Source organism: Heloderma suspectum, chromosome 5 (genome assembly GCF_057233095.1).
Source record: "Heloderma suspectum isolate Gila_16-S chromosome 5, 16-S_ref, whole genome shotgun sequence".
Lineage (NCBI taxonomy): Eukaryota > Metazoa > Chordata > Lepidosauria > Squamata > Helodermatidae > Heloderma > Heloderma suspectum.
Genome location: NC_139462.1, coordinates 196,476,442 through 196,498,170, shown reverse-complemented (window position 1 = coordinate 196,498,170; position 21,729 = coordinate 196,476,442). Strand labels below are relative to the sequence as shown.

Here is a 21,729-nt window from a genome sequence, read left to right as displayed (position 1 = left end):
TAATTACCAGGACTGAAATTATGCACTGGAGCATCTAAAGGCAAGGATTCGTATGGTGCCACGAACCTGTGAAGACAAGACAAAACAGACTGCAAGGCAGTAACATATTCATGGATCTTTAAAGCCCTTACTTTAAAGTTTATATTTAAGCTATCAGCCATAGGTAACATCTGAGGTGGGCGCCCATATAACATTTTAAACGGTGTCAATTTAATACTTCCCCTGGGGGTGCACTGTATTCGAGTTAAGGCGATTGGCAAGGCCTGTGGCCATTTTAATTTAGGGGCTACACTGTGTCTCACGAGTACATCTTCTATTGCAATTTTTCTTAGATGTGTAGCTTGGTGCAAGTCTCTCACTATAAAGCTCAGAAGAGGCCTGGATATGAACACTTTGCCTCTTGGGACTATCTACCATCCATCTTTAGTTTGCTTTGCCTTGTATTCAAGAGCTCTCTCATGCTCAGCTGGAGAGTAGATTGGAACCAAATCTGTACTCAAATATGGGATTAGGTCTCTTTCATAATGCACCTCCTCACTTTTCATTTGTGCGGCTTCTTTTGCAGCCTTATCTGCCAAAGCATTGCCTCTTATTTTTTCGGGATTGGCACTCTTTCCATGCGCTTTTTCGAGAGTAACTACTGCACATCTTGTGTATCTACAAACACCTTAAGGTTTGGCTTTGGTAACAAGGAATCAGTGAGGTCAGGCCTGATCAGAGTCACCTGACTTAAAATTTTAAACAGTCATGACAATTTAGATCTGGTTTAGGGAGCAAGGTGGCAGGATGAGGCCTGGGCTTGAAAGCAGGGAGATCTCATAGCGTGACTGGCGTGACCGATAAAAGCACAGTTGCTGCCACAGCCCTTAAGCAAGCAGGCCATCTCTTTGCGGTTGGATCCAGAGTCTTCGAGTAGTATCCTACAGGTCTCCAGGAAGGACCTATCCTTTGGGTCAAAACCCCTGATGCCACTCCTTTATTTTCATGTACATAGAGCCGGTACGGTTTGTCGGGATCTGGTAAGGCCAGAGCAGGTGGCGACACCAAGGCTTGCTTCAGCTTAAGAAAAGCCTTTTCTATTTTATTTGTCCATTTTCAGTGGATGATATATTTTTTTTTTTTTGTCAAAGCTTCATACAGGGGTTTCGCTTTCCCTCCATAATCAGGTATCCACATTGTAAAAAAAAACCCGGTGAGCCCAAGGAAGGCTCGCAACTCTCGAGGGTCTGTAGGCCTCTGTGTCTTCTGTATGACGTCCAACCGAGCAGTGCTCAGGTCTCTGGTTCCCTTTCGAATCAGGTAGCCCAAGAAGGTGACATGGGTCTGGCAAATCTGAGCCTTTTCTCTTGACACTTTATAGCTTTTCAAGTTTAATTCTTGCAAGAGGGAGATAGTAGCTTTAGCACATGAGTCCTCTGTCTTGGTGGCCAGAAGAAGGTCATTTGAATATTGAAGCAAGGACACCCACAGCTGGTCCTCTTTCCCTTTTATGGCCACCATCGCCCCCCTCTTCTTCCCCTTTCGCTTTGGGCAGTCTTTTCGCCAATGTCCCTTCTCTTTATAGTAAGCGCATTCATTTCTTCCTAAATGCAGCTTTCTCTGATTCCCAAAATCTTTCTTTAAAACTTTATCTGCCCAATCAGGGACTTGCCCTGTGATTGCCATTGCAATCAAAGCTGCGTTCTGTCTGCCCTTCTTATCTGCTTCCTTCTTCTCTACTTTTTCACTATTCACAAACACCTTATAAGCAATCTCTATCAACTGGGGCAGAGACATTGCTGCTGCCCCATCAGTCTTCTGCAACTTTCTTTTTTTTTTCCTTGCCTTTTCTGCTTTACACCATTGAAATCTAACAGCGTGACTGAAAAACATTTTTTTTCATTGCAGGGCATGGTGGAGCAGATCTGGCAATCATACTGTTCTTCTGGCTACACAGCCAGGGCCCATTAAGATCAAGGGAAAGGCATTTTTATATATGCAAAAAGTTTTAAGCCACCATTTTTGCATCGGCAACTCCACACTTTATGAATTTTGACAGAGTGACAAGCTTGCCTCTGAGCATTTAGAGTGTCCAGACAGTTCAGATTTTGAGAAAGAGCTGGAACACGTGGGGCAGGAACTTTCTCAGGCTTTAGAAGCACAGCTGGGCTTAGAGATGCCACAGGAGAAGGGGAGGGGGAATTTTCCTCTCTCACTTTTCAATACAATTTATTGGCCCCCTTTTTTTTCTAAACGGAAACTAACTTTCGTAATTTCTCTTTGAACTTTTTGAAGGCTGCTTCCTTTGTAGTCTGTGAATCTTTCAAAGCCTTGGAAATACAGCTTTTTATCTGAATGTTGAAGTTACAAATCAAACTGTGCACTGAGCTGATCACAAACAAACACACAATTTACAACAACCGGAGTTTATGGCTATGACAAGCCTCACAGTACTGTTCATGGCAAATCTCTAACAGTCTAAAGTTCTAATCCATGTGCAGAGTGCCTCTCAAAAATCCAAACAATAATGGATCCAAACAAAAAGCTTTGGGCAATAAAAATGGGATGTTAGCAAAGGCTGTCTGTCTTTTCTTTAATTTAAGAGTGGAAGGTGTAACCTTACACCTCTTTTAGATTCTTCGACAGATAAGAGCAAGGTCTGCTCAGCTTTCCAGCTGTGATGCTTCAACTTGGGCAATTCTTTTGCAAATCTTACTGTTTCTATTAGGTCCTCACAGACATCTTCTGGTGGGGCCGGGCAACCGCCCCTTAGCTCTGCTCTCAATAGACTGGCAGAGATAAGCTTACACAGACCCAGACATTGCTCTGTCTTTGTTCCTTTAATTTTGCCACAGTCTTTAAGACTTCGAACAAATCTCTTTCTTCAGAGTTTACAACTTTTTTGTTGTTGTTGTAGCTGTTCCTGCTTCCTCTAACAAACCTGAATACACTGGAAGATGTTTCAACTTAGACCGAGCTAGACCGAGCTAGACCGAGCGAGACGTGGGGATGTAACAGATGGGTTCTCCGTGGGGGGGGGCTTCTCTCCCTCCTCCCCTCAGCAACCTCTCCTCCCAACCTAACAGGCCGAATAGGGCAGGGGAAACCCAGGGAGCCTTGGGCAGGATATCTTAATCTCCAAGCTCTTTCCGTGGGGCTTGAGTCAGGGAGAACAGGGGCTTTGGGCTTCATCTCGGAGCATACCATCATGACTTTACAATATTGACCTTTATGTTTTCTTATTCAGTCAGGATTTTTCAATATCCACATTTGCCAAGCATCAATATAAGGCAGCTGATCCCCATGGTTATCAACAATCACTTTATTATATACCTTGGACCCAACATTTTTTTCAGCTTCCCCCAGTTGGCCAGCCAACACTAAATGTCACCCATTCCCCATTACAAAACTTTATGAGCTCATCTTTTGTCATTAAACAACTTAAAATTCTTAAGCATGCATCCCAGTGGGTCTTGGCTATTTTCTCCTACGAAAGTTTTGATCCTATCCTGTCGGCCAATTTTTTTTATTTTTTCTTTCCCAACTGCTGCTTAAGCAAGGCTCAGTTAGACAAGAATGGGAGATTTGCACTCCCCAGACGGCCCAGACAGTGCGATCCAACTTACCTCGTAGCTCAGCCTCCAAACGACCCCAGAGTCGGACAGCGTTTCGTCCTGTCCTCCAAAGACCGCCACTCGCCTCGTCTCTTCAGGAGTCCTTTGCTAGCTGGGTTGCCAGGCAACAGCTGCCTCAAACCTCACGGTGAACCAAACAAGGTCCAGGGCGCCCTCCGCTTGGGTTGATCCAGCGTTTGCCTAGCTCCCAGGTCACACAGGGCTGTCCTGCCGCGGTCGCCAAATTTGTTACAAAAATTGTGTTCTTTTCCCTGGTAGACTTTCCAAATCATTTACCAAGAACGAGAGGAGGCAGAGATCTGGTCCAACACGATTTTATTCTGCAGAATAAGGCAACCCTTGGGGCTAACGCTCCATCAAAGGTTACAATCAAGTGATGTGATTCAAAAGTTTATATAGGCAAGACCTTTGGGGCTGTCTTACGCTTGCGCTGTACTAATCTCTTTGTCTAGCTGAGAGGGAAACAGAAGACAGGCAGCACCTTTGACATATCTAGGCATGCGCAGAGAGGTAGCCTTGTACTCTAGTAAACACATTCTTGGCATTCTTGAGTCTCTGATAAGGCGCTGTGTCTTTGTTTAGCATGGCAGTCTCACACTGAGGTAAAACAGACATAGCCTAGCTTATAAAATCATGGGATAACAGACATACTACAACTGAAATTTCTATAACATGGACATGGCACTTACTTCCAGGTAAGAGAGTATAAGATTGCAGCTTAACTCTTGCAGGCTCACTTCAATACAGGCCTTTGGCATATAAGCTGGTCTCTTGGGCTGGGTGCTGCTTTTATTATTTTATAGCTGTGTTTTTTAGGGCACAATCCTATGGGCTGCACCCTGGGTGCATGTAAGCCTCCGAACTTGGAGCCTTATGTGTATCCAGTGCAGAGTGGGAGGCACCTGGTGCTGGACTTGATGGTCTTATGGGCCCCTTCCAACCCTACTATTCTATGATTTAAGCTAGACAGGAAATTTCTCTTGTCTAGTGGAGGCTTCGGGGAGGGGGAGAGAAGGAAGCTGGGGAGGTGATGGGGGAAGGTGTAAGCCAGCTGCCCTGGTCTGTTCCCTGCCCCGCACCCAGGAGCGCACCCTTTCCCCCATCTCCGTGCTCCATTTACCAAGCGTGGAGAGGAAGCTGGTACAGTTCTCTCTGCGTCTGCGCTGGCTGGGAAATGGAGGGAGTGCGGTTTCCTGGCTCTGAGCTCAGAGCCCTGTCTTCAAGCTTGGATCCAGGAAACCGAACAATCCTATAATCCCCAGACACTGCCTAGGAGACATAGGATTAGTTCTTTAATTGTGTCTTTAGTGTATTTGTTTATGATTGTTTTAAGTTTTTATATTTTATGTTTATTTTAAATTTTGGTTCTTAGTATTGTTAGCCACCTTGAGCACCATTTCCTTGGTGTAATGAAATCAAAGCAATAATTTCTGAAGCCATTCTCTTCCTAAACACCTGATAGCACTTTTGCAATGTTCCTCCACCTCCTCCAGTCAATGGCTCAGTTTCTAAGAGAGCAGTCCTGAGGAGCAAGCATCTGAGCAGCCAAAGGATGCAGCAGATCATCTCCCCCTCCAGGGTCGGAGCTTTGTGGATGTCCTCCCCCAGCCCCTCCAAGTCTGCGGTGGCTCCCTCTCCCGCAGTTGGAACTTTGATCTCGGGAAGGGAGGAAACGGGTGTGCTGGGAGCAGGCCAATGGGCAGGGAGGGGAGAAGCTGTGGATCTGCTGGATCCAATGAATTCTCAGCCCCCGTACCTACTCCTGGCAGAGTGTGCGAGTTATATGGGCTTAGAGACCTGTCTAATGGAAAATGCTGCATTGGAGAATGGAGAGGCTAAAAAATCTTCCGTCACTCCTCTCACCTTGCCAGCAGGGCACAGGATGGATGGAGACCTCTGATCTTGGAGGCTTCCATCATTTGGGCACCTAGCTCATAAGACTGCTCTCTAAGATAGGTTAATTTGTTTATTTCATTTCTATACTGCCCAATAGCTGAAGATTGAAGAGGGGACTTACCTTTTTTCAGTGGAGGCTGGTAGCTAGGGATGCTGGAGAAATTTGAGACGGATTAAAATGAGCTCGGATTCCTAAGAATCCAACCTGAGGAATCTACTGCGAAGTGCCCCCCTCAGGCCGTGCGGAGTCTGTGGACTTTCGGATAAACAGTCCATACATCCCTAGCTCCAATGTCAGGTTAACTTAGGCTGCAATCCTATAACCAGTTTCCAGGGAGTAATCCCCCATTGAACTAAATGGGACTTATGTTGGAGTAGTTAGGCATAGGACTGTACCATTAAGGAAGTTATTCATCCCCACTCCTCCCATACAATCACTTGCAAAGGCTGAACAGCTTCACCAGAGGGTTGGGGGCAGGGAGGGCTCCTGAACAATGGGGAATGCGGCACAGATTGAAGAGGGGGCTTACCTTAACTCAGTGGAGGCCAGTGGCTGTGATGTCAGTGGGGCAGTGAATCCACTCTGGGTTTCAGTTAGAACTATCCAAGATTCTTTGCACCTTGGATAGCTCCTTTAGAGTTCTGACTGAAACCTGGAGAGGATTCACCGCCCCACTGACATCTCAGCCACTGGTCTCCATTGCCTTTACTTATCTTAGGATCCAAGTTTCTATCAGTATCTCTGCCAGCGTCTTCCAAATATGGTGAAATATGATGTGGAACAACAATTTGACTAACTGAACAACTCTTTAAAGCAACGTTTTAATTAACTCGAGTTGAGTGTTATATTTATAATTTTTATAACCTTTTCATGAATGTCTAGCTTACAGCATGAATAAAATAATGTTGGGTAACCCTGAGAGAGTTCTGAATTTGCTAATTAAAAACACACAACAACAGTGTAAAAAGCTGATGTTTTTTTTTTTTTTTAAGTAGCTGTAGCGCATTAATAGGTTTAACTGTAATTGTATGGAGACTCATCAAAAGGAAAGAAAATGCCAATGATTTGTAATTAATTGGATGAAGGTGACAATGTTTTCACTTATATCTGAGTATGTTCTGAACACCATATCTCTGTACAAATGAACTTTAATTGGTCATCAGAGTGCAGGCCCTGCAGTGGTAGTGTCTTATTAAGGGCCAGGGACAGTGTCAACATCCCACCTCCAGCCTGGACCAACATTCTCTCTCCTGTCCACCAGACCACCATCACTATGTTCAGCTCACTTGTGCAATGCTCGCTTTGCTTTCTCTCCCTGTTTCTGTAACTGTCTCTCTGCCTCCATGCCTGTTGCTGTGCATGCATCACTCCCTCTGTGTGGTGTGGCTTGCCTAGTTCCCTTGGAAGCCTCCCACAGAGGATAATTTGTATGGCTGTGACAGCTGGACTATAAGGAAGGCTGAGCGCCGAAGAATTGATGCTTTCGAACTGTGGTGCTGGAGAAGACTCTTACGAGTCCCCTGGACTGCAAGGAGAACAAATCAGTCCATCCCAAAGGAAATCAACCCTGAGTGCTCATTGGAAGGACAGGTACTGAAGCTGAAGCTCAAATATTTTGGCCACCTAATGCGAAGAGAAAACTCCCTGGAAAAGACCCTGATGTTGGGAAAGATTGAAGGCAAAAGGAGAAGGGGATGGCAGAGGATGAGATGGCTAGATAGCATCACCGATGCAATGAATATGGACTTGAGCACACTCCGGGAGAGAGCGCAGGACAGGAAGGCCTGGCATGCTGTGGTCCATGGGGTCACGAAGAGTTGGACATGACTGAACATGTAGTGGAAAGTTACAGAATCAACTTTTGAACACTACAACTACTGCCAGGAGCGGCTGCTGCCCATTGGGGTTGGTGGGGCAGAAGATAGAGCAAATGTTCAACATTCTATGGAGATTGCCAGAAGATGATAGGAGAAGATAATATGTGGCCCTTGGCAGCTGCACGTGTACCTGGTTGTGGGGGGATCTCTCTGCTGCAAGTGGGTGGGGGACAGGTGGCAGATCAACATAGAGCATACCCTAACATTCAAATGCAGTTTGGCAGGGACTGAATCCAGCTCCTTTTTAAAGAGCTACACATGCATAGGCTTAGCTGACAGATCAGCCAAGGGAATCCCATGTGCAGAACCTGTTTATGTGCAATTCACTACATAGCTAGGCAAGCCTGCATTCATGTGTTTGCTCCCTATTAGCTGGATGGGTGTCTGTCTCCTAGAAGAAACTAGAATTTTAAGCTGTTCTCTTTTGGCAATGCTCCAACCATCCCAGCGAAATTTCATGGATGATCCAGGAAAAAATAAACCAATAAATGCACTTCAGATCCATTCAGGATTCTGTATCAGACCTTTCAACCATGGCTGTATAAGAAAGCTAATAACTTAAAAAATAGTCTGTTGCTTGCCAGCAGTACATAATGTAAGCTATTGCACTGGTTTGTGTCCTTTGGACAAGTGCCAGATGCTATTCATCTCTGTGCACTTTAGCCAGTTTTTTCACACTTTTTTTTTTTTCTTGGCACACTTGGATTTTTAAAATGTTTTTGCAAGCTAACTTGGTAAAATATGTGAGCATCTTGAAAGCGAAATTTTGGTGATGAGCACTCTATGGGAATATCTTATTTAGAATAAATATACAATATAACTTTCCATCTCCATGTTTCAAACAGCACCAGCAAAGCATTTATGCAATGAGAGTTTGAGAGCAAGGCAGTGTACATGAAGAGGGCTGAAGTTTTATTTTGCTTTGAAATGTTGGCTGGTTCCCATGCAGGTTTCCCTGGGTACCTGGTGTTTGATCATCCTTTGCTTCTACTGTATGTTCTAGCTGGACTCTCTTCCTCTCCTTTCTCGGTGTAATGTAAATGGGCATATTCCACAGGGCTGGAAGGGGTTTCCTATCACAAATATGGCATATTCACACCAACAACTGGTTTAATAGTTAGTCCCTCTGCTTGAAGAATGCTAGAAACTGTAGATCCCTGAGGGGGCTATGGATTTATAATAGCATTCTCAGCACTCTTATCGAATTATGATTCCCAAGGTTCTTTGCAGGAAACCAGCACAGTTAAACTGATATAAAGTGGATATATAGAAAAGATTATTAGATATGTCTTTTGGCTACAAATCTAATAGTTGATATTCTACTTACTAAAACTTCCATTTACTATATTACTATTATTACTACTACTAGGCTGTTACAAAGCAAAAGTTACTGCCCAAAGAAGCTTACAATGTAAATGTTTGAGTGCGAAAGACTTGTCTCCTATACTGCCCTGTATTGAACGGTAGGGCTTTTCTAGATGAGAATTTTATTGTGTATTTGCGATTCATAACTCATGGTAGTTTGTGAGTGCTTTAGATGACGTTGTCATTCTCCAGGACTTCTCCCATGCTTTTCAAGTATTTTCATGGGGTGGGGTGTGTGTGTGTGTGTGTGTGTGAGAGAGAGAGAGAGAGAGACCAGGGAAATCTGGCATTTTGGGGATTGGTGAAATCAAAAGCTAGTGTACTTGTGCAATTCCGCTATACCACAGTGCCACCTAGGTGTTATGTGGTAAAACATACAGAAAGGGAGACAAGGAAAAACTCCCACCCCCACCCCCATTAATCCCACAAAGAATCCAAAAGCAGAAGCAGCAGTAAAGTGTCAGGTTAAAAGCCTTGTCTATAAAAGCCCATAGTCTAAAAAGTGTGTCAGTCACTTTAAGAGTAGGAAAGTCTCATATAGGAAGTGAGTACTGGAAGAGAAAGGAGCAGAGGGTTGCAGGCTAGGAGAGATGACTGTGTAGGTTGTTCAATAAAGTTATGTTAATGTTTGAAGGTATCTGAGCATGAGCAACAGTATACCTCCACCTATCGCTTCATAGTAGGAGAGCAATTGGTTTTCCATGGGACATTTTTGGTACAATATTGGGGCATGGTTTTCCTTGGCAATGTTCCCTCATGGTTTGGAATCCATGGAGGCAGGAAGGGAATATTCAAACTGGTGGCAACCTTGTCCAGAAAACTGGCAACAGCTCCCTCATTTATTATTGCACAGTTGGGGTGGGCAACCTTTTCTCAGCTAAGGGCTACATTCCTTTGCAGGTAATATGTTGGGGGCTGTGTGTCAGTAGTGGGTGGGGCTGAAGCCAGCAATGGGCGGGGCTGAAGCCAGCAATGGGCAGGGATGGCCCCCAAATGGCTGTGTCTTCTCTTTCTGATACCTCCTTTTCTCTCTTTCCCTCATGCCACCAGGGAAGGGACAATTGGCTCTTTCCGGAAGTCTGAACTGATGGTGCACAGAAGGCTTTTGAAATGATGCTGAGGGCCACAGATTGCCCACCCCTGCAGTACAGCCATCATTCATGACTCAACTGATTGTCCTCAGCAGAATCGAAAGATCTTTGGAGTTTGACTCAGGAACACTGTGTATTATTTCAGGATGTAGATTTCCTCAATTTAATCCAAAATTAGTCCACAGCTGTTAGAATCATGTTTAGCCTCTACTATCACTTGTAAGCTATGAACTACAGATTTGCTACTGGTAGCTGTACTTTAAATGACTTGTTAACCTCCTGATGGCGCTTCAGAGGACAAGCTATTATGTCAGCAGATAAAACATAGATCAAATGACAAGCCTGCTTTATTCTTTCCTTTGAAAGGAGAAAATCACAGCATGCTTACTTTAATAAAGGAACAAGTCTCTCCAGTGGCTTGAGGATAATATGGAAGGTCATCATATCAATACAGTTCATGGTGCCCACTGACCCGCTGGGGTGTAATTTAGCAAAAGGCGTGTTATCTAGGTTCTAGTGGAACATGTTATAGCACCCTGCACGATCCAGCATTATTCTGCTTCTCTAAAAAAAAATCAGAATGGCATTTTAAACATAATATCCAAGGCAGTTTCTATGTACTTTTCTGTAATAGGTTTGGAAAATTATTATTTTTCTTCTACAGCATGGTAGGCAAAAAGGTTTGGCGGCCCAATACTGGTACAGTGGGTGTAAAGCACTCTGAGGAACAGGCATTTGTTTCTCACTGACCCTACCATTAGGCAGAGGGACAGGGCCACCTCAGGCAGCTGACTTGGGATGTCATGAAAGGGCAGCAAATGGTTAGTTATGTAATGTATCATTGTTGTATGTTTTACTGCTGGGGATGGGGAGAGAACTTGTGGGAGTTCTGCTTCAGGTGCCAAATAACTTGACTGGACTTGTGGATTATGCATCTTGAGTTGTGTGTGTGTGTGTGTGTGTATTGATAGTGGTGGGTGTGTTGCCATTCACTGTTCTGCCACAGGAGCAAAATCGCATCTGTCCTATCCAGATGTTGCACCTAGAAAGGTGGGAGGTGACTTAGGAAATCATATGTATATATTTATTATTTGAAGCATTTTCTTCAGCTGAAAAAGGCTCCTAGAGCAGCTTAATAATACGAATACTATAGTTCCTGCACTCTAACAGTCATGATACACAAGGAACTGTGATTGGGAATCAGTGAAGAGGAAAAAAAGCAATGTCAGGCACTCATTCTTGCTTATAAAGTTTTTATAATGACCAACTGAGAAATGACTAATCTTTCTCCCCCCTGCTACTTCCACTAGACAATGAGATGGAACAAGTGAGGTCTGGGTGTGTGTAGCAGGAAGTTAGTCTGCTAGACTAACTAGAACTGGATCTGAAAAGGAGAAGACTTTGTTATCTGCAGGAAATCCTTTGGTGCTATGGGTTCTCCTGTACATCTGATGGGGAGCATGAATCTGTTTGAGTGTTAATTCTGTGAACCCTCATCTTATGCTCAGCTTGTATATATGTGCAAATGAAGCTTGTATCACAGAAATGCGATAACTCTCCAATGACCTCCTTCTAAGGAAATGGAATTATGGATAAGCACTGGAACCCCTGTTACAGCTCAAAAGTGGGGTGTATGTGTGTAACAATAAAAATCATAACACTGGAATCAACATTCCATTAACAGGAAATGGGACTTAAACACACAGAGTAAACCTATCACAGAGTTAGGCATGCTTAAGCCCACTGACATCAATGGGCATAAGCATGGCTAACTCTGTGCTAGAAGAAGGCCATAGACCAAGGTAGGCAAAGATTTTGGTCCATGGGCACATTTGGCAATTTGAGAAATGCCTGGGCAACACCACAAAATAGCTGCCATGGGAGGCATGGCAAATGATAAGTAGCCTGTCCAAAAAACTGAATACAAGAGGAGATGAGGTCTGAGCCCCAACACACTAAACAGCTCCTTTGAACCCACAGTTTTCAGCACCAACTGAAACCTATTTCACAGCAATCCCAGCTCCTGGTAAGAAAATGTGTTGAGTTTGGGGGTGGGAGGGTTAGGATTCCTTGGTGGGCGCCAAGAAAGGTGTCCAGAGGTACATTGGCTCCCATAGGCACCATGTTGCCTACCCCTGCCATAGATGATATCCCATTTCTAACATGTAAAACGTTTGGGGTTCAGTTAAACTTATTCCATCTGTTTTGATTACCTGCTGTGGATTATACGTCATCATTCCAAAATTATATCCCTCTCTCTATCCCTGTCTATATAATTACTGAATTGCTTAAAAAAAAAAAAAGAGAGAGAGAGAGAGAGAGAGAGAAATATATCTATGGACTTCTAGTAGTTAAAACTACCAAACACATTCAATGTGAGAACCAGATCATGACAATTAATTACATTTCACAGCTGAAAAATGATAGTAATTGTATAATTAATGTGTGCTCAAATAACCATATAGCTAGATAGCTCATGCCTTCAGCATAATCTAGATGGCACAGTTTGCTAGTTTCCAAGTCATATGGTGATTTGGAGGGAAGTGAACTTAGTACTTTAATTACATTCAATTTTATAAATTCATCCCATTCTAGGGCTGAATCTGGGCAAAGTGTCTAAAACAGAATATGGACAAATCTGGGATCATAATAGCCATCAGACTGTATGTTCTGGACAGAATGGCAAACAGCGATCGGTGGTGGAATTTGATCTCCCTCTGCCATGTGGTTTGAAGGTTTAAATATTAGTATAAGCTGTAAGTGACCTAACCCCATGAATATTAATTTTGCGGAACATCTGATGCAATCATGAGTCCCCCTTGTTGCACTCTCCCAGGATTGAGCATGAGTTTCCTAGTTATTTTTAATGTTACTTTTCTGTACACACAGGCACACATTAACCTACAATAATGTTGGATTAATTAAACAGATGCACCCCCTCCCAAGTTACTGCATAAAAGGCAGTAAATATGATGAAATACTCTTTCACACTTTTCCTTGGGTTGGATCAAGGATCTGGCTTCCTCAAGGTAAAGGCTCCGTTTGGGGGAGGTCACTCCACCTAGTTTGGGGGGGATTCGCTCTCTCCCCACAGCTCACCCCATTCAGCAGGTCTCCTGACTCCGTATGTGGCATTTTCATGCTGCTGGAGGGGCTGCTGTGGGAAGGAGGGGGTGGGGAAGTCCATTCCATCAGCATAGTTGATCCAGTGTAACACTGGATCCAACCCTTTGTTATGTTTGTTATGTTTGAATTTTTTTCTTTATTTTTTTTAAAGTCAGTTCAGCTAAAATCCATATTTTAAAAGCATCCATGCCCCAATTATTTGGCCAATGTCTGTTATCAAAAGCAGACCATCTAAAAAAATGGAATGTTCTATATTCAATCTCACTACCACTAAATAATTCTTTACTTTTTGCATTTCACTGGGAAGAGACAACTTGACAGTATTTTAGTGGTCTCTGCAGTCGTCACCCAATTCATAGCTGACCAAAGCTCAATCACTTAAAATTAAATATATGGAATATCACCAGTGAAGCCAGTGGAGCTAAACTAGACTAGAGCCAAATGTTTTGGTTTAATAGAGTGGGAGGATTGAATTGTCAGTTGGCTTTAGGCACAAATTATGGTGTGTTTTTTGCAAATACTTAGGAAAATTTACAGAAGACCAAAAGAGAATGAACGTCTTTCCACTTAAAAACAGACTGTTCAAAGTTCATTTACAACCCATGGAATGGGACCCAGTGAATGATGGTGGATAGGTAGTTTCAAAACCCTAATTTTGGGAGTAAATGATTTGATGTTTTAAAAATCTTAGTGCTTTCTAAGATGTATGACTCATACTTCATGATTCAGAGAGCTGTGCCATACACTTTATAGTTTACAATATTTACACTTTAGTTTACACTTTATGGTTTACAATGCGTATTTTTGCTGTTGTCTTTGTCTTCTTTTCTTTAGCACTAATTATCTCTTTATTTTGACCTGAAGGCCACCAAGATTGTACTCAGATATTGGGGCAACATTTATGGTGTTTGTGTAAAAATAATACTCAAACTGATTCCAAAGGAGCAGTCATGTTAGTTTGTTGCAGCAAAAACAACAGTCTTACGGCACCTTAAAACATTAACACATTTATTTTGGCATGAATGTTAGTGGACCAAAGCCCATGTAAGAACATAAATGGAGCCATGCTGGACTAGACCAAAGGCCTATATAGTCCAGCATTCAGTTCACACAGTAGCCAACCAGCTGCCTATGGGAAGCGTGTAAGTAGAACATGAGTGCAATTGCATCCTCCTGTTCATGTTCCCCAGCAATAGGAATTGACAGGCATACTGTGTTGAAAAGCAAGCACACTCTGTCCTGCATGGACTGCAACAAACTCTGAGTGCAGGGCAAACCAAGAAGCAAGGCAATGAAGACAACAAAAGTTCATGTACACAGGATTCAGTCCAATGGGGTTTAGGCTAGGCAGGAGTGGTCAAGATAGCAGGCAAAGTTCAAAGCACAGTTAGGCAGTCAGATACGTTACACAGTCCAGAAGCAGAGTCAAGAGGGAGTCTAAGGGGCAGTAGCACGGAGCATCAATCACAGGGCAAGGTCCAGGAGGAACAGGAGCTGGAAGAATGGTGTTGCTTCCAACACTGGCTAGGCAAACACTGAAGGCTTTTAACACCAAAGCCTACTGCCCCACCCAGAGCTTAGCTGCAGTCCATTAGAGCTCTCTAGTCAGATCCTACTCCTAGGATCTGACCAGACTTGCTTTCTCCTGAGGAGTCCTTCTGAGGAGGAGTCCTCCTGAGGCACTCCTCATGGAAGCCCTACTGGCCTGTTGCTTGAGGTAGCAACACTCCTAGAGGCCAGGGGGTTGGTCAGCCTCTGCCTCAGTGGCAGAGTCCCCTCCCCCTGACAGGGTGGGGCCTGCAGCCATCTCCCCTGAGGGCCCAGACTCCTCCTGTTCTGGTGAAAATGGCTGCTCTGGGATGCCCTTGGTTTCTGGGAGCTCTAGCTCTTCCTCTGAGCAGGATTCCTGCAGTGGGGGCATGACACTGATATTGGAGGTAGTATATAGTCAACCAGTAGCCATTGACAGACTTATCCTCCATGAATTTGTTTTATCCCCTTTTAAAGCCATCCAGTGGCCATCACTACATCTTATGGTAGCAAATTCCATAGTTTAACTATGCACTGAGTGAAGAAGAACTTTCTTTTATCTGTCCCCAATCTCCCACTATTCAGCTTCATGAAATTACCCTCCAGGGTCCTAGTATTATGAGAGGAAGAAATACTTATCCCTGTCCACTTTCTCCAGATTTTTACACATCTGTGTGAATACCAGTTGCTCAGAGGCAATGGCAAGGTGGGTCTATTGTCTTCATGATCTGCTAGTGGGCTTCATGGAAGAATCTAGTTGGCCACTGTAAGAAACAGGATGATAGATGAGGTTAGCATTTGGTCTGATCCAGCAGGGCTCTTCTTTCATTCTCATGTACTTCTGACTGGGGTTATTGTGTCCAGCCGATTGAGCATTTAAGTCTTGTGTCCAGGTAAATACCATCTATCAGATCACCCCTGTCCACAGGTTTCTTGACACTCAAAGAGTTCTAAAAGGTCAGTGAGACAAGACTGTTCTTCAGATACACATAAAATACACTTCATTGTGGTAGATACACACACATGCATATACAGACGTCCATACAAAGGCATATGCTTGCCACCTGAAAACACGAATCTCTGAGCACAGTTTTGGTCACCTTTATGTCAAAATAACAAGCTAGCCAGTGAGATACACATAGCCTGAACAGATAAACATAGAGCAGAATTTCAATTGCCTTTTGCAGAATGATTTCACTGAGTCTATGCATGTCAAGAATGAGAATATTTTTTTCTAGAAATTATGCAAATATATGGGATTTCATTTTACATCATCTTTATTTGAGTTGATATTTTGTCCATTGTTTGGGTTTCCCAGGCTTTTACATAACACCATCTTGGGGCTGGGGGTGTTATCTCGTTAATGCTGATTTTAAAAATGCACATTTCTCATCAAACTATTTCCAAGCTCTCATTAAGCAGCTTCAACCTCCCCCTGGAGCATCTTCTCCCATATAATGCAAATGGAGTTATAACAAATTTATAATGATGAATTATTTTTAAAAGAATTAACTACAATGAACCTTTAAAACACTTATCTGAAAACATCCCACTGACAAAAGAAGAATACCATATGGGATTATGTAATGATTCCTATCTATTTCTAACATGGCATTTTCATGTCAAAGGTACTAGGAGGTGCTAGGGCTGATATGTAAAAATTATGCACAAACCCCTAAATGCTCTAATATGCGTAGATGACTGTGCCCTATTCACAGGTGACCTATGTGAATAAGGGAGAGCAGGGTCATGTTGCTCCCACCCCTACCCCACAACCCCCACCCCCGTGCAAATATCATGCACAACCACTTGGCTTTACTCGTCTCATATCTAAATGTTTGCCAAAGATCTAGAGCAACAGCTAACCATGATATACCTATGAGAACCTATCTTAACTGTTTCTGAAACAACTCCACCAGTTCCTTGTCCATTTCTGAGCACAATTCACAGTGCTGGTGCTTACCTTTAAAACCCAAAACACCTTGGACCCCGTGTGCCTCTAGTGTTCAGTGCTCAGTTAAAATTGTTTTGATGCACATCAGATGATTTCCATCACAACAGTCCTCAAAATATTCACACACACAAAATCAACTGACATTGACAGCAATATTTCTTGGGTCACTGATCTATGTATATGTTTAATAATTCTAGCTTTAATACTTCCTGTGAAGTACTGTTAATAGTACTTCATGTGAATTTATCTGGGTCAGAAGTTAGACTGACCGATCTGCAATTTTCTGATTTTTTTTTTAACCTGGTGTTATGTTGGCTACATTCTAATCATTCTAAGGAAGATGATTGTGACAGGTTGCATAGAGTTATTTAAGAACTCTTGGCAGAATCTCATCCAGCTCTGGTGACCTGTCAATGTTTATTATTTGGTTCTAAAACGTTTGCCAAATCTCTTTCACAGATCTTCTGTGATGTGCTGCAGTACAGATGCCTTCCCTAAAAACAAAGATTTCCATTGTCTGCATCAAAGCTTGATGTAAAGAATTAATTTAACTTGTCTGCAATTTCTTTATTTCTTCACTAATCCTTTCACATGTTTGTTATCTAACAGTCCCCCTGCCTCCTAATTTTCTGAATGTTTGGATGCATTTAATATTTAGCAATTTACTTCTCAAATCCTTTCTTTGATTCCTTTGATTCTGTACATAACAGAAGTTAATCTACCTCTTTATGTCTTGTCAGTGGGTCCTAAATTTGGATATAGAAACTAGAGCAGGGGTGGGTGGGGGGCTTTTCAGCCCAAGGGCCAAATTCCATGCTAGTAAAGGTGTCAGGGGCCACATTCCATCTGTGGTAAGGGGAAGCTAAAGGCAGCATGGATGGGACCAAAATGTTTTTTTTTCCTTCTGTTTTAAGCCTACACAGAAGTAACCAGGATGAGGTCACTGCATGTTACTCACAAGTAAGCAGGACTGAATCACTCAGCAGCATTTTTAAATACCATCACAAATACCAAGTGTCTGCAGACCTACTCAGGCATAAGCATGAGCCACATGTCTACTCACCAGTAAGCAGGACAAGCCTCAGCAGTAAGCAGGACTGAATCATTTAGCAGCTTCGGCTCCAGACTCAGCAGCTGATTGGAGTGCCCAGCTAAAAACCACCCCAAACCCTGCAGAAACACTGGGGAAGATGGGGCATGGGGAGGACAGGTCAAAGGTAAGAGGGGGCATGTCTACTGGCAAAGGCTTTGTGGCTCGATTAGAGAGCCCCATGGACCAAATTAAGCCTGTGGGCTGGAGGTTCCTGCCATTGAACTACAGGAATGTTCAGCATATACAATATTATTTACTGTTTGAATTACAAGAACTCCATTTCAAACTTCAAGACGACGAGAAACAATCTGGGTTTTGGGGTGGGGGGAGAAGTGTGTTTTTACACAGATCCTTTTAAGTGTATGCTGTTAAAAACAACCATTCTTATCTGATTTGGTGTCATCTCCAGTTTCAGAGGGCGGTTGCCATCTTTTAAATCATCATTTCTTTGTATGGTGACAACAACTTTTCTTCCCCCATGAATGCCAATCAAGTGAAGTTCATTTCAGATTCTATTAGGAAATCAATACTGTTAGAGAACTGAGTCTGCAGAGGTCATTGTTTCAGTTTCTTCTTCTTCTTCTTCTTCTTCTTCTTCTTCTTCTTCTTCTTCTTCTTCTCTGCACACATCACTGTCAAGATCCTTCTGGCCAATACTTTTAGGAGTTCTGTATTAAGACAGAGAACTATTATACATACTTACATACGTACTAGAGGCTGACTTGTCATATCAAAGTATTATTTGCGGTGGGGTAAAAAGCCAGATTATGGTGCACATACAGGGCCAAACCTGTTTCGGTTCATGTGTATCATAGGAATAATTCCATTGATCTGGGTTTCTGGATTTATGTCACTTTATTATACTTAGTGACACAGGAAGCTGCCTCAGGACAGTCTGTTTGAACATCCAGTCAGGTATTGTCTGCCTCTGACTAGTGCCAGTGACTCTCCAGGGTTTAGGGTGAGGTCTTTTACATGACCTGCTACGTCAGGGGCATTGAACTTCTTTCAGCCCGTGGGCTGAATTCCATTTGGGAGAAGCTCTTGGGGGCCGCATTCCAGTGGTAGGAAGGCAAAAGGGCTGGGGCCAAAAATTACCAGCATATTTTAGCTTAAAGTGCTAATTGCCAGCAACTAAACCTAAGGAGAAGCATTTCAACCTTTTAGAATGGGGGTGGGGTGGACTGTACAAAAGCTAGGAAACCACCAAATGATCGGTGATTGGGGGGAAAGGGGTTGGAGCTAGGGGGAAGAGGGTGGGGCCATCTGGGGAACCACAGAGGGCCGGATTAGGACTGCAGGTGGGCCAGCTTTGGCCCCCAGGCTTGAGGTTCTGAACCCCTGTGCTACATGATCCTTTTAACTGGAGATGTCAGGATTTGAACCTGGAACTTTCTGCAGGCAATGCATGTGCTGTGCCGCTGAACTATGGTCCCTTCCCAAATATTTGTACCATCAGCAATGCACAAAGGGTAATGGAGAACAAAAATAATTAAATCTGTCATTGAACACATTTACTTCTTTATCAAATTTATAGTCTACCCTTCCTCCAAAAAGCTGAACGTGGTGCACATGGGGTTATCAGGTAACTCTGAGAGGAAGCAGCTGGCCCAAGGTCATGCAGTGAGCTTCAAGGCTGAGTATGGATTCAAACCCAGTATTCTATCCACTACACCTGACTGCTCTCTAAGTAAATATGGAATAAGTAAAATGTTGTATTACATATGAACATCATTTGTTAAGGTGTGTGACATGTGTAAAGTATTTATTTTTCAAAGTTTTCAGTGCACAGTTAAGAGTCCATAAGAGTGCTCTTTTTCATAGCATCCCTAATTGGAGCTGTTGTATGTGTTGGATTCAGCTGCAATGCTTAATTGAATATTTCTGAAGTTTTCTTCACATAGATTACAAAAATGACAGCAATTTGCATGATAAAGTATACAGTGTAATTAAACTGGACTAGTGGAATGAATGACTACAGTATTAATCTAGATATAAAGAATTCTTGTTGCAGAGTCCACAACAGACTCAAGCTAGCAAGATTTATTTATATCAATAGCTAAACTTAGGATTTATCAATGCAGGGGCTTTGTTTTACTCATGCACATGCTACTAAAAACATAGCCTGAACCATTCGCACACTCTGTGAATTCCCACCCACTTGTGCGGTTACTTTTATCTTTCCCCAGAGATGCCCCAAGACATTTTGTAGCCTGAGATGGAAAATCCAAATGGCACCCCCTCCATCAGCAAAATATAAGGACATCATGGACACCTTGCCGCTCCTTAATTGTGTTTCCTTATTTTGGTAGTGCTACATAATGTTGTCCCCTTCATGGATCACTGCCTTGTTGTGGCGAAGGGGCTTGCGTAACTCAGTGAAGCCATAAGCTATGCCGTGCAGGGCCACTCAAGACGGACAGGTCATGGCAGAGAGTTCTGACAAAATGTGGTCCACTGGAGAAGGAAATGGCAACCCACTCCAGTATTCTTGCCAAGAAAACCCCATGGAACATATCACAAGGCTAAAAGAGATGACGCCGGAAGATGAGCCCCTCAGGTCGGAAGGTGTCCAATATACTACTGGGGAAGAGCAGAGGGTATTTCCAAGTAGCGCCAGAAAGAGTGAAGCGGCTGGGCCAAAGCCGAAAGGACACTCAGCTGTGGATGTGTCTGGTGGTGAAAAGAAAATCCGATGCTGTAAAGGACAATATTGTTTAGGAACCTGGAATGTCAGATCAATGAATCAAGGTAAGCTGGAGGTGGTCAGACATGAGATGGCAAGATTGAACATCAACATCTTGGGAATCAGTGAACTCAAATGGACAGGCATGGGCGAATTTAATTCAGGTGACCATCATATCTACTACTGTGGGCAAGAATCCCTTAGAAGAAATGGAGTAGCACTCATAGTCAACAAAAGGGTGGTAAAAGCAGTACTGGGGTACAATCTTAAAAATGATAGAATGATCTCGGTACGAATCCAAGGCAAACCATTCAACATCACAGTAATACAAGTATATGCCCCAATCACTGATGCCGAAGAAGCTGAGGTTGATTGGTTCTATGAAGACCTACAACACCTTCTAGAACTAACACCAAAAAAAGATGTCCTCTTCATCATAGGGGATTGGAATGCTAAAGTAGGAAGTCAAGAAATCACTGGGATGACAGGCAGGCATGGCCTTGGTGTACAAAATGAAGCAGGACAAAAGCTAATAGAGTTTTGCCAAGAGAACACGCTGATCATAGCAAACACTCTTTTCCAACAGCACAAGAGACGACTCTACACATGGACATCACCAGATGGTCAATATCAAAATCAGATTGATTATGTCCTTTGCAGCCAAAGATGGAGAAGCTCTATACAGTCAGTCAAAACAAGACCTGGAGCTGACTGTGGCTCACATCAAGAGCTGCTTCTTGCAAAATTTCGGCTTAAATTGAAGAACGTAGGGAAAACCACTAAACCATTCAGGTATGACCTAAATCATATCCCTTATGAATATACAGTGGAGGTGAGGAATAGATTTCAGGGATTAGACCTGATAGACAGAGTGCCTGAAGAACTATGGACGGAGGTCCGTAACATTGTTCAGGAGGCAGCAACTAAATCCATCCCAAAGAAAAAGAAATGCAAGAAAGCCAAGTGGCTGTCTGATGAGGCTTTACAAGTAGCTGAGGAAAGAAGGGAAGCGAAAAGCAAGGGAGAAAGGGGAAGATATATCCAACTGAATGCAGAGTTCCAGAGAATAGCAAGGAGAGACAAGAAGGCCTTCTTAAATGAACAATGCAAAGAAATCGAGGAAAACAACAGAATGGGAAAGACTAGAGATCTCTTCAAGAAAATTGGAGATCTCAAGGGAACGTTTTGTGCAAAGACGGGCATGATAAAGGACAAAGAAGGCAGGGACCTAACAGAAGCAGATGAGATGAAGAAGAGGTGGAAAGAATACACAGAAGAACTATACATGAAAGATCTTAATGTCCCTGATAGCCATGATAGTGCGGTCACTGAACTTGAGCCGGACATCCTCGAGAGTGAAGTCAAGTGGGCCTTAGGAAGCATTACTAACAACAAAGCTAGTGGAGATGACAGTATTCCAGCCGAGCTATTTAAAATCCTAAAAGATGATGCTGTTAAAGTGCTGCATTCAATGTGCCAACAAATTTGGAACACTC

The 21,729-nt window shown here is 43.1% G+C and overlaps 1 long non-coding RNA gene across 1 annotated transcript in view; it reads left to right on the top strand.

Moving 5' to 3' along the window:
• The first annotated feature begins 4,171 nt into the window (after window positions 1–4,171).
• Window positions 4,172–21,729, top strand: part of LOC146345025 (uncharacterized) — a 58,639-nt gene continuing 41,081 nt past the window's right edge. Inside the window, exon 1 of the long non-coding RNA XR_014792401.1 lies at window positions 4,172–4,309. This is a non-coding gene — a long non-coding RNA (uncharacterized LOC146345025). The remainder of the gene's footprint in view (window positions 4,310–21,729) is intronic.